Source organism: Lepisosteus oculatus, chromosome 18, assembly GCF_040954835.1.
Source record: "Lepisosteus oculatus isolate fLepOcu1 chromosome 18, fLepOcu1.hap2, whole genome shotgun sequence".
NCBI lineage: Eukaryota > Metazoa > Chordata > Actinopteri > Semionotiformes > Lepisosteidae > Lepisosteus > Lepisosteus oculatus.
Window position 1 is genome coordinate 8,183,783 of NC_090713.1, and position 14,530 is coordinate 8,198,312.

Below are 14,530 nucleotides of genomic sequence, written 5' to 3' on the forward strand. Positions count from 1 at the left end.
ATGCAGGAATACGGGGCTGAAGACAGGGGGTCGTGTCCAAGTTGCGCTGGTGCACGGGGGAGGTGTGGCCGAGGCGAACAATCCCAAAGAGTAATCCTTAGAGTATCCAAAAACACACGAGAAAGTCCAAAACCAGAAGATCCATTAGAAGAAGGAATTAAAAACCATGAAGGCCGGGTCGGAACCGGCGGACGGGGAACAGGAACGGGAACAGGAACAGAGATTAAAACCTTAACGGGACCAGGCGCTTCCAGGTCCCGGACTCGCACGATATGGAAATCAGATGCAGAGCCCGGATGAGCGTCAGCGCCTGGCTCTTAAGGTGGGCTGGTTATAGGGAGCAGGTGCATAGAATAAAGTCTTAAGTGAAAGGGCTGGAGCACCCTTAAGGAGGGGGAACTATAATCGTGACAGTGTCATTACTTTCAGCCTCAGCTTCAGGTCGCAGCTGACCTGCTGAGGGAGTTATTTCTATGTGTGTAACACTGGAGGGAGAGACAGCTATTATTGAGCTCATGGTAACTCTGACAGTAACAATCTGTTGCATCTTCAGCCTGTACTCTTGTGATGGTCAGAGTGAAGTCAGTCCCAGATCCACTAACCCTGAAATGCTCTGGGAATCCAGACTGACAGGTAGTTGCTCCATAGATCAGGACTTTAGGAGCTTCTTCAGCTTTCTGTCGATACCAGGCTAGTCTGTGCTTGGAGTCATAAACTTACACTGCTGTTCACCGGATTACGAAATAAAAAAAATCAAACAGCATATGGTAAAATATTTGGAACAATTCATTAAACACTTATTTACATAATTTAAACTTTCAGTGTTTTTTTTTGTTTTACACTTAATAATTAATTATTAGCACTTTAACTATATTGATTTCAGCACAAATGCTTCATTTGTGAACTGAGATAGATGAGTCAAACATCCTCTTATAGTTTGTAACATGTTTTTATGTTCTTCTGACTGTATCTAGAAGGAGCTGTTGTTATTTAACACTATACAGGCACTTACAGTAGCTAGTTATCTAGTTACCTGCATTTACATACTAGGAGACACAGTAGTGATACCTTCTGGTGCAGTTTTAGAGTCATTGGCAGGAGCTAAGACTTCTCTGTCTCTGTCTGCAAGTCATGTAATTGAAAGACACTGCAGACTGCTAGTTTACTTTTAGATTATGTTTGTTTCTGTTTGCATACAGTAATCTTGCTGTATCTGAACACAAAGAGACAAGACTGTCAATTCCATGAGGAGTATAGTCTTTGGTCTCTTCTGCCCAAAGTGAAAAAAGACCCTATGCGTAGTGGCGGAACAGGGTTTAGCCCGGGTTCAGCTGTCCAGGAAATGCTATATAGAAACCTATGCCCTCAGGCCACGGACATGGAGCGACCTGGTGCTAGGCGAGTCTCAAGAAATTCTAAACCTCAATGCTGTGTGAGGAGGAAAGTGTGACCCAGAAATATATAGCCCCAGACAAAGACACAGCGGATGGACAAGCAAAGTACAGGGAACTAGGGACAGGACAGAGTAGGAGCGCCCTCCAGATGTAGAGGGCATGACAATATCAGGACACAATGTTGTGTTGCAGATTTCCCTAGGGGGATTGGAGCTGCCTGACAAGTCCACCTCCATTTTCATTAATATTTAATTTATATGGCTCTTCTCTTGACACTCAAAGAGCTTTACAGGGAATGGGGACTCCCCTCCACCGCCACCAAAGTGTAGCCTCACCTGGATGATGCAACAGCAGCCAAAGTGTCCCAGGAGGAGGCCATGATGAGTAGAGGACATGGGAAATTTAGGTAGGATGCCAGGGGTAACACCCCTACTCTTTTCAATAAACACGCTGAGATTTTTAATGACCATAGAGAGTCAGCACCTTGTTAAGGTCTCATCCGAAGAACGGCTCCTTTGTACAGTATATGTTGACTGTCACTATACTGGGGCATTAGGACCCACACAGACCACAGAGTTAGCTCCCCCTACTGGTCCAATTTTCACCTTTCCAGCAGTAACCTTCTTCTCTTCCAGGAGCTACAGGGTGATATAGCTGATATACTGTATCTCAGACTGTGTCTAAGTGTACATAATGTAAACCCAGAGAGCAGTGTGTGCCTAAATGTTTCTGATGTAAACCCAGAGATCAGTATTTGTATGATCTTAGAGCTTAGAGTTGACAATGCTAATGGTGGTGCCCACTACGTTCAAAACTGGCCAATTAACTTCAATAGCTAGTTAACTATAGTATAAGTGGAACGATGGTTTGTGACATAGAGTCCCTAGTTGGCAATAGGAAACTGTGGAGAGACTGTAGATATAGGACTAAACCACTTGGGGTCGCAAGTGAAGGGTTGACAGGGGTGGATGAGGTTCTCAGCTGAGTGTGGTCAGCAGAGTAAGGCTGATGAATCTCTAAAGAGGTCTGAGGCACAGCCCTTTATAAACATGCTCTTTTCACGACAATGATAGACAGAGTCAGTCTGGACATGAGTATTTTTGACAGCTTCTGTGTTGAAAGCACTAAAAATCAATTATGCAATCTCACGTTTTAGAGAATTCAGCCCTTAGCCAGCCAAGGGAAGACAGATCGAACCTCTGTCTGAGTCATAAACTGTGCAGCCCTAATTAAACAAAAAGCCTGTATTTACTGTAAGTGTTTAGCTTAAGTAAAATGTGATTTTAAGTAATAGCTGTTTATTAATATTCCAATAGCTGTAGAATATGAAATACAAACTGTGTATTTGCAAACTTCAGTCTCTGTTAAACATGGTATCACTTCCACCAGTAATGTGTCTAAACACACAGAGCCAAGTGCTGATTTAACCAAACTCTCAACACCCCAATCCATTCATGCTATGCTGAATGGAAAAAGGTCTCAGCTGATTGTGTCTCATTCTCGTTTCCTTATAGAGCTGCTCTCTGTCTAGTCCTGCGGTTCTGGGAGTGTTCATGCTAAACTGTTAATCTTTTTCTGTCACAACAAACACCACCAAGCCTGTGTTTCCAGCACTGACTGGCTACAAGTGCTGCTAAAGCCAGGAAGACAATTTGCATAGAAAAGACACTTTGCATTGGCAGTACATGCTCTGGGAGTGTTTATAGCCCTGTGAGTTTAACACTTCAAGACTGAGAGCTGCCCTTCAGGGAAACACAAGCCACAGCAACAATGACCTTCATCACTATTTTCATCTGGACACTCCTAGTCTCTGCTCGAGGTAGGAATGGTCTGAAATATTTGATGAACGTAGTTTACAACTATAGGTAAAAATGAAATGTTTTGTATAAAACAGGAAATCAATTAAATTTTTAATGATATTTTAATGATATTTACTACTTTCTCATTTGCAGAATCCAGAGGACAGGTAACTGTGACTCAGACTCCAGCAATGAAATCTGTTCTCCCTGGACAGACAGTCACTGTGAACTGTAAGACCAGTGCAGCACTATACAATAACAGATTCCTAGCCTGGTACCAAAAGAAAGTTGGAGAAACTAATAAATTCCTGATTTATGCAGCAACTATGTCAGACTGGGATCCCAGAGCGTTTCAGTGGCAGTGGATCTGGGACTGACTTCACTCTGACCATCACAGGAGTCCAGGCTGTTATTAATACTATAGTAATATCTTCGGTAAAGGCTTTTATGCATAAAATATTTCTGCATCATTAAAATATTTATGATAAAGGTAGGTTGTGCACTTTTGTCCAACTGAGCAATCGTACTTTCATAAAATATACCAACTTCTTAATGACTGATGATTAACATGCTGTAATACACAGTTTAAATTTAAAAGCTTAAATGCTGTACATGAGAGGTTAAGCTGTATTGGCTCCACCTGGCGGTTTTACAAGGTGATTCCGGATACTTTCCGGCATGACGTTAAATGATGCGATACACCGGGTGATACCGCGTTTTGATGCGACACGCCACCGAGGTATACCACGAAATACCCCACCCGTTTTGAATGGCTGCATCTGTATATTCCCATGTACGGTTAGAATGTGTTCATTGTCTTCCAATGAAAGACAAGTTCCTTTCCCCAAAGTCGGGAGACATTAGAAGCTTGCCACACCCGGACTGTTAAACCAACGCATTAGCACGTTAAAGCTATCCCATTGAGGAGCCGGGCAATAATTGTTGCGTTCCTTGATTTTCTGATCTGCAAGGCCATTTGGCTGCAGCGAATGTGAATTCTGTCTGGCATTGCCAGATTGTGAAAAAATAAAAGTATTTAAATCAAGATATGGGTATACAGGTACAGACTTCAAGCTGCACCACTGAATCGCTTTGGTAAGGAGACGGACTGTGGCCAAATCATGAAGACTCTCTCAAGTGCCATGCTTTGCAGTCTCCGAGAAACCATTAGTAGCATGGTGAATCAGAGAATCTCAAAACTTACTTTGTGCGACTGGAAAAGAATTTGTGATCGAATCAACGAAATACTTCGAAGAAGGAGGCGCTCTTTTCCCCTAGTCTAACAGTATGTCCAGAAACAAAACATTCCTGTTAAACAAGAGGAATGTAAAAAACAAAATGGTACAAAAGTAAAAAAAACAATTTCTTTTTGACAGTGAAAACCGGTGTGTGTGTGTCTCTCTCTCTCTGCTGGCGCATGGGTGTGGTGGGGTGCTGTGCCAGCCGTACAAAAAATTAACGTGTCCCTTTCCATTCAATGGGTGTCTGAGTCGCTGTGTTCCAATGTCATCGAGCTAAAGCCAGCACAAAGCAAGAACTGATCAATGCGATTTACAAATTCTGGGAGAAATAACTGACCGAACAAAATTGTAACCATTTTATTAACATGCTGTTTCGTGTTCTTCCTAGGATTGTTGAGTGGGGCAGGGCGGGGCGGGGGGGGACATTCGGGAATGTGAGTCTGATTAAGAATGAATAAAGCATTTTATTTAAAACGCGTTTGCGTTTGTCTGGGTGCTCACAAATTAAAAATCAATTACTTTTTGACAATGAAAAGCTGTGTCTCTCTCTCTCCGCTGGCATTTGTAATTTAATTAATTAATTGCTTACACTAATATAGCACTTTATCTGGACACTCCACTCAAAGCGTAATCATTTTTAGTTTTAAATACATTTTAGCAAAGTCATGTACCATAAAAGTATGGTAATTAATACTTTCGCTGGAGTTTAAATAAAGTCGATGTTTTCTCTTTTTGGCTAGACCTTACTATCTAGCCATGAGATAAACAATAGTTTGTCATTAAACAACTTTATGTTTATTAATCTTCCTTGTTATGCACAGTGAGAATGATAATGTAATGAGAATTAATTTAATCACAGAGTGCTCATAAATTGTGCTAGGAAGAAAACAGATGGGTGTTCTGAAAGGTCATATATGAACAGGTTTTTGATGGAAAGAATGATAGTGTAACGATGACGGACACAAAAACTCAGACTTGCGGAGTTAAAAGCTGCCTTTCTTTTCTTCTCTGTCACCCACCGCCTGCCTGCCGGCTGTCCCGCGCCCCACCCAGAGAGATCTCTTTGATTAAATTAATTCCCATTACATTACCATTCCCACTGTGCATAACAAGGAAGATTAATAAACATAAGGTTACTTAATGACAATCTATTGTATATCTCATGGCAATAAAGTCAAGTCTACCCTAAAAAAAGTCAAGTCTAAGTGTCACATGCTACTATTTGTGCATGAACATAGTCATACTGTTACATATTTCTTTAGATATGTGATTGCATGTTTTTTTTAAATCCCTGGCGGGACCGGGCATCCATAAGAATCAAGTTAAAGGTTTCATTGCACTTTGACAGAAACCAAAGAGAAAAGAGAACAACTTTTTGTTTAAGAGAAGAGCCACAGGATGGGCTGGATTTGAACACACAATTTCTGGTTTACAAGTCAGGAACATAGACCACAGTACCACCAGCAAAGGTCACATAAGAAACAGTGAAACAGCCTTACACATACAGAATCAACAGACGTTGTACAGCATGTACTACTGCGTTGCAGTATATGAATATAATTATATCGTTATTAATTTCTTTAGATACGCGATTCCATATTATATTAGCAGAAAAGCTTAAAACTACCACTTTTTATACCTGCTATTTCACATGTTAGTTAAAGACTTCGATGCTTAAAATGTTTAGGGAGAAATGGAATACTGGTGTGTATTTTTTCTTTAAAGTACCGATTCCTGGAATCTGACTGGCTGACACCCTTCTGAAGTGGTACCGTAATCTCTGGTATACGGAAAAGAAAGCGTAGATAAAAAAGCTTGGATTTTCATGTATCTTATACAAGTATCTTTTAATACAGTCTTTGCTGTGCTCTTGAGGATCCTTGTGATATTTTGTGCTCTGGTTGAATGATGCGTTGCAGTTTAAATAATTTTCGTTGTTAGACATTGCAAGGGAGTTTTTATGTCCGTTACAGTAAAAGAAAATGCCTGACAAAGTAGGGCTTGGACAGATTCCAAGTGCTTCTACAAATGTGCTAAAGAAATGAGCAAAAAATGTCATTAATTCCTTTAACATATTGGCTAGCTAATGTCCTGTTAGTTAGGTCAACAAAATCTAGTGGTGTTTGTCAAAGAAAAAAATAAAAGTATTTCCGTTTAAAATGAAGGTTAGAAAGAATGTGGACCAGAGTAATACTTTGAGTTTACAGCTTGTCCAAAGTCATTCATTATTAATACAATTAGTAATATCTTCAGTAAAGGCTTTGATGCATAAATATTTCTGATAAAGGTAGGTTGTGTACTTTTGTCCAACTGAGCAATCTTGCTTTCATAAAATATACCAACTTTTTAATGACTGATGATTAACATGCTGTAATACACAGTTTAAATTTAAGAGCTCAAATGCTGTACATGAGAGGTTAAGCTTTATTGGCTCCTCCTGGCGGTTTTACAAGGTGATGCCAGATACTTTCCGGCATGACGTCAAATGACGCGTTACACCGCGTGATACTGCGTTTTCATGCGACACGCCCACTGTGGTGTATCGTGAAATACCCCACACGTTTTGAATGGCTGCATCTGTAACTATAATACAGTGGTCAGACAGGCCCTTGATGAAATTGCCCCGTTAAACACTAAGGTAGTTAAAGCCACTATACACTCTCCATGGTATAATGATCCCACATGATCCCTTAAAAAAGAGTGCCGCAAACGAGAGTGCAAATGGAGGTCTACTGGTCTACTATTCAAGTCAGCATGGACTGATAGCCTGCAACAATATAAGAAAGTCCTATATAGAGCTCATTCGTTCTACCACTCTGAACCTATTGAAATCAGTAAAAATAACCCTCACTACGAATTTAAGACAATATATGTATTAAATGTGAATTTGTGTGAATTCCCACGCAAAAAGTAGAAAAAAGGCAAAAACATGGTTTCCTAACTACTTTTATAGAATTTCAAGATTCTTAAAATTTTAAGTGAATTTAAATTTAAAATGTATTATAAATTTTATAATATAATATACAGAAAAACATTTTTGATAGTTAATATTACAATATAAGGGCAGGCACATTCATTAGCATTGCTGGGGTTTAATTCAAGTCCTCAGGTGCTATCTGTGTGGAGTCCGTATGTTCTTCATGTTGCATGGGTTTCCTGTGAGGGGCTTCTGGGAAAATTGGCTTTGTGTGTGATTGTGTGCCGAAACTAAATTAAATTGAATAGATGTCAGTTTACAATCAGAAAAGGTACCATTTAAAATTATTCGGGGAGATAAAATGGAAAGAATAAAAATTATTATCATATTTTATTTTAAAAAATAAACCCTTAGGACATGTAATAAACATCTACAGCAAATATCTGTATTTATATCTGAAAAGCTTACTGTAAAACATTCTGTGTGTTAATTTAATTTGATCAAATATTTTGTGTTTGGAGAACAAAACCTAATGGAGGGCTAGTGTGTGGAGGAGAAGGTGTTGTGTTTCTTTTTGCCATCAGTATATTTACACAATTAATAAACTCATTAATGTAAAAGCAGCTCATATTTAATTTGTTTATTGGATCTACACGTGTTGCATAAACATTAAGGGATGAAGCTTTAGAGTTTATATGTAACCCCGCTCAAAACTGGTGACACAGCTGTTGATGTAAATGATAACTAAGAGAACTTTATTTCAAGGTCAGATATATATATGCCACCTTAAGTCCAAAGAAAAATCCAAAAATAATTTCTTCAGACTGGAGCTTATAGAACGTCAGCACAACTATATGATTAAGTATTTGCGCCTTGTTTCAAAGCTTACGTTTCACAATATGTAAAAGTAAACGTACACAATTACTTGTATGTATTTTATTACACACTCTTTAAGAACAAGCCTACTCACGATGCAGAATGAAACACATACAGTACAACCTGCAGCTTTGTGTTTGTATATTGCATACAGCCTCAAATATATATTTCCCCCAATTCAGTTCAACAGCATCATTCTTTTACTTTCAAATAATTCCTGATGAAGAAATAGTCAAGGTATCCACCTTCCACTCAATAATCTCTAATCTTATTTACAAAATGTAAACAATAATCTGGTAGTCTGTCAATTTCCTTTCTGTTTCTAATCTCCACAGAGTCCTCTGTCTTGACCCAACACCAATACGGGAGAAGATAATTTAGGTGTGTACATTCAGGTGACAGGAGAGAGTTTAAGGAATTTGGGAGAGTTACTGTTAGCTATTCATCTCGAGCACTGGGCACTCCTCAGTGACTGAGCTGCTGTGATTTGTTGTGCTTGTTCCCCAATTGATATAATACCAATATTATTTTGCAACAGTTGAAAACATCAATCTATTGCCCAAACCATCACTATAACCAATTTAATAATCAGCAAGGTATGCGATTATGTGACTGCGCCTACTAAAGTAGGGGACTTGATGTTCAGTAAGAGTTGCTCCACTGGATTTTTCTTCCTCTACTTGGAATTAACTATCATCATAATAATAATAATTGCTAATACTTATATAGCGCTTTTCTGGACACTCCACACAAAACATCCCATGCTGGCCCCACTAACACCTCTTCCAGCAGCAACCATAGTTTTTCACAGGAGGTCTCCCATCCAGGTACTGACCAGGCTCACACCTGCTTAGCTTGAGGGGGTTTTCAGTTATGAGTTGCAGAGTGATATGGCTATAGGCTGTAATACTCCACCTCCTGAGTCATGGATATGTCTTGATAACCCATGAAGAACTCAGGTGCATATTGATTAAGAGTCTGAAGGTTAGCACTACTAGGTGCTAACACTACTAGGTTAGGTGTCTTCTTCATTTGCAGACATAAACTCCCCTTCTAACTGACACGAGCCCTGAGTTTCTGGCTGCTCTTTAGTATCCAGGTTCACTGGTAAGAATCTACAGGGAAGCAAAAGTTCCCTATTTAGAACATCTCAATCCTCAAGGCTCACCACAAAGTGAAATATCTTTATTGGGCTTTTCACCACAATTTACACTGTTGGCTCAGCACAGCACTCTCGAGCTGCTTTCTAAGGCCCACATTTCATACGTACACCTGTTAACCCATGTCAATGGTAGAACTGGTTACTTTGGCATCACAACGCCTCTTATTCATTAAATGTCTTTTCTCTGCAAGTTTGGAGACAAGATTATAGGCATATTTAAGGCTGTTTTTCAAATCCTGCACATAACAAGTTTTGGGATTGTGTCCCTCTGGAATGATTCCAAAACAGAGATCAATAGGAAACCAAGGTTGCATACCAAACGTTGAAAGAAAGGATGTCTCCTCGGTTGCTTCATTACGAGTACAATTATAAGTGTAGACAAGAGCATGTGGCAAATTTTTGCCAGTGCTCTGTCTTTCACTGTGTGCTTCCAGAAGATCCAGCAATATCTTATTGAACATATCCAGTGGATTCCTGTTCCACATCCCTCCTCTAGAGGGCACTCCTACCCTTTTCTGTTAAGATTAGCTTCTATTATTTAGTGGTGTGTCTTGTTTGAATTTTGGTTGAAAGCCTAGCGTCTCCACAGGTCCTGGCTCAGCATTGAAAGACAGACGCCCGGAAGCCCGCCTACCAGTGGGTCCAGGAGTGACCTGACAGCATAGGCTTCACCCTGGCGTCCTGGCCTTCTGAGTCCGGGGCTCGGAGCGCCTGGTCCCGTTAAGGTTTTAGTACTGTGTTGCTGGTCTTGGTTCCCCTTCCCAGGGATTTTAACTGTCTCCATTCCCAGATGGATCTCCCAGTCTCTTGACAACAGACTGTGCCCTGATAACCCCTTTTTGGACCCCTTTGGACTTGGTCACCTTCACCCTGTCTGTCATCCCATCCTGACCCTGCTGTATCTTCACTGATGTCCTTCTCCATACCCTTCTGGATTATACCGTCATGCATAGGGTCCTTAACTGTGCACTACACAGGAGTCAGACCTGGATTCCATGACAATTCCCTCCAGGTGATAAGGTGTAGTATGTGATTTGACCCCTGACAGTTTACACAATTTAGCTACAATCTCAGATTCAAAATTGACACCTTAGTCACTGTGGATCCAAGTTTAAGGATATTTTTTGTTTCAGATTTCTTTCTGCAATAGGAGTTCTGAAACCTCTCTGTGTGCACATGAGGGTTGCAGTGGAGGGATCATCTTGTAAGATGGGGAGGTCATCATTAATGGTCCTGAGAAAAGAAAGTTTATTGGGGTGGTAAGGAAGTACCAGTGGAATGTGATTGTCCAGGAGTCGCTATTTGTGTGCTTAAGGGCTATCATTGTGGGAAATGACAGTGTGCAGAGATTGATGTTCATGGTGAAAATGAAACATTCTGTGCCCTCAAAGATGGTAGTTGTCTAAAAGCTGGAGAGCATGGTTAGTGTTCCTAATATATCAAAGAAGTCCTTCGAATGGTGGTATGTATTTTATATCTTTATATAGCATATACAATCTGCCATATTTTAAAGACATACTGTATGATTATTAGACTGAAGTAAGATGTGAAGACAGGGTTCATTTTAAGTCCTTTCTGCATGAAGATTAGACTTCTAAACAACAAGCTGGAGTTTATGGCAGGAAAGGGGGTTAACTGATAAGGATTCCAGATGCGAGCTAAGAACCCCCTGGGGGTGTAATCTTAAACTGACCATTTGGCCAGGATCTCTTAACTGGCAAAATACCATGACCCCCTCTTTACTATAAGAACGAATGACATCCGATGCAGCAAGGAAGGACTATATAAACCTAAAGTTTGTACCAGCACCTTGAACAATACTTTGGTTTTGTTGTTTCTTGCAGGAAACAAGACTTCGGCTTTATTGTTCCTTGCATGCAATAAACTCATCTGTTTAACTTCATCCTGGGATCCAGAACCTTATTTTTTCTGTTACAACAAGACTAATAAAAACATAGATTAAATGAAGCTTCTATTTCACTATTTCACAACTAACATTACAACACAAGATCCACCTATCAAGCAGTGAAAGGCAGGTTGTAGCACACTAGCCCAAACTGTAGTGTAATACGGTCTAGTTACCGTTAATGTGAAATTTGACATGCATTATACAGTAGATAGCTGCAACTGTATTTGTGCAATTTACTGTAGAAAATATTTCCAGATCGGAAATGTCAGGACCAGCTTGGTTCTGTCATATGATCCATCCAGTGTGCTCTTATACTCCCTTGCTATCTAAATCAATTGTTGTCTCTAAATTTCCATCCCAGTATATTTGTGATTGAAAAATATTGCTCCAGAATAGAGTAGCATCCCATCCAGGGTTTCCATCTTGCTCCCTGTACCTGTAGGGTTAGGCTACAGTTCTCTGCAGTTGCTTTTTTTGTTATTATTCCTTATCATGAGACACTCTTGCTAAATCACTAGTGAAACTTGCTCTCTGACACCAGATTTTTCAGTTGGTCTGCACAGAGATTATGGTAATATTCGTGGGATGAGGGAAGTGTTGTTTTTTTTTGCATGCTTTAAAGCATTATGTTTAAGAAATTCTAAAAAAAGCAGATGAAAGAATATAAAGAATTTATTACAGCACAGCAACAGGCTTTTAATTTACAATTTAAAAGAAAAGGTAGGCACAGAATGAACAAACACCTGGAATATATCTGATTAAATCGAGTCCATTATATAAAAATCATCTTCCCTATTCAAAATCATTTTATTTTCAGCCACTTTGATGATTATTCATACAGTATTACCAAGCAAAACTTAATTTGTTAAACTATATAAACCTTCACCTGGTTCCAAATTATGAAAAGGTTGTTTGAAGGCTATCCATTAAAATCATTGACAGTTGCTTTAATTTATCCAATTGAATTGATAGAACAGAATCCAGCAGGATTCATTTATTCCAGTACTTTGTCATCCAGTGGAACAACAAGCCTCACTGTAAGAGGCTCTTTTGTAGGATCTTCACAGCGACCAATAAAAATGGGAATAACACTGGGGTCTCCAGGTTTCAGAGGCACTCTGTTCACACCCACTATGAAAACAAATGAACGATTGATTGTGATGCTGGATAAACGTTGCATTGTGAGACTTTGAAGTGTCTGCATTGTTACCTGTGAATCTATGGGAATATTTTCTCCCGCTGACGCAGATTCACAAATTATTCCAGAGGGTGTAACACTTATTTTGACATCTGTTGTCACTTTTGGCTTGTACTGTGGACCAGGAGCAGCTGAGGAAACATAAATGAATGAAAATTAAATGCAGAATAAACATTATTAATCTGTACCTATCATAAATATAACATAGACAGTAATTGCAAAGTTTGATATCTCATGGGATGCATATACAAGTAAGGCCATAGACACCAGATTTCTAGTTCCCACTAGAGGATGCAGGCAAGCTGACTAAAGTTGTACTCTGAAGGAATGTGCTCACTGTGCCTTCTATCTCAGGGATGTACAGTATATTGTTGCGTGTTTCCCTTTTCACTACACTACTGTCTTCATACACACTCCGTTTCACACACCTTCAATCTTACTACAAATTATTATGGCCAGAAACACATAATGTAACATAATGTAAATCCTAATATTCATTTATTCACATATTTAATAAATATAGTGTTAAAATGAATAGTTCATAAAAAAATATTAAATGACCAATCTGAATACAAAATCAGACATTTCCCCAATACTGTACATCAATACAACTTCCAAAAAGGTGAAAAGTGATTATTTAGGCATTTATGAATACAGTACCGGGTGGGATGTGAATGTGCATTGAAAATCCTAGAATAGGACTGCAGTCTCTCAACATTTCCACATGAAAGAAAATGATGATGCTCTAATGACTTACGTGTAAATGTTTTCCCAATGTCCACATGATTAGTAGTCAGCTGGCACACTAAATCGGTCTCAGCTATAAAGTGTGGCATTTTGACCTGCATCTCTTGCACAGACGCCTTCAGGACCTCTTCCAGGTTGATTTCATGAAGGTGTTTCTCAACTGTTTGCAGCTATAACATGAAAATGTACGATAAATTACCTGATGGCACTGAAAAAATATTTTCAAAATGGTGGTACAAATACAAAAAAGTCATGTTTCACGTAAAGTATCAAATCTTTATTTGTCAAACCAAAACACTTTTCTGACCTGACTACCATGAAGGACCTACATTAACATGATTGTTCTATATAACTGATGTATGTGAAACCATATCCAACTAATTTGAATTCCTTAAGTGGAAGCATTGCTTGAAATTACAATCAATCATTTCAGCTCCTTTGTTATTTAGAATTGAGTATGAATTGCACTGAACTGCCTCCAGATTCCATAACACTGCCCATAATGAAGAAGACTATGGAACTCAGTCTGATTTTACTTAGGATAAAGTAAGCGAGATCAAGAAGAGATCCATGAAAGGTGAGATCAAGAAGAGAAAGCACAAGCACTGGAGATAATGAGCTTTGTCCTTCAAGCTACTAAAATCAGATGGGTCTAATGATCTCCTTTCTGAGACCAGAGTGGACATATGGTTGCCACTGAGCAAACTGTCAGTCCTGTACAGTATTTTATAGCTAATAGTATTATAGCTATAGTATCATTGTATAAATTATGATGCATTAGTAAAACCTTTGAATTATATGATGTAATTTCTATTTACTTGTGTAGACAAAATATAGTAAGAATACTGTATTTTATGATTCCCTTCACATCAGTATTTACCTTAGAGTGTGTATTTATTATTAGAAGGGCAGGACCTACCTTGCTGACATCCTCTGTCATCAATATGTAGAATCCAAGTGCATCTCCATTTAATGGCAGCTCCAGGGCTGTGACAGCACAGCCAGCGATTTTAATATTCTTGGTTCGAAACTTGCCTGTGCCTTTCATCATGGTAATGTCAATTTCCTATTTAAAAAAAAAACAATGCCTTTCATGAGAGCTATTTTCAAAACTAAAAGCATTGTACTAGAGTGGACACAATGCTCACAAGCAGAAAAGGAAACACACAGTACAGTCATAGTTTAGAGTGAAAGTAAGAGTAAGACAAAATCCTTCATATAAAGCTGTAATCAGGTTTTAAAGAATCCACAGCCACATAGCCTCTAAACTGTAAATAGCTTTGGGTT

General features: G+C 39.1%; 1 long non-coding RNA gene across 1 annotated transcript; it reads right to left on the reverse strand.

Moving 5' to 3' along the window:
• Positions 1-12,542: 12,542 nt before the first annotated feature.
• LOC138224073 (uncharacterized) lies at positions 12,543-14,271 on the reverse strand. The gene is made up of 3 exons (XR_011182428.1): positions 14,163-14,271; positions 13,254-13,413; positions 12,543-12,627 (listed from the first exon to the last, which is right to left on the reverse strand). It is a non-coding gene; the product is annotated as an uncharacterized lncRNA (long non-coding RNA).
• Between the last annotated feature and the right edge of the window lie 259 nt (positions 14,272-14,530).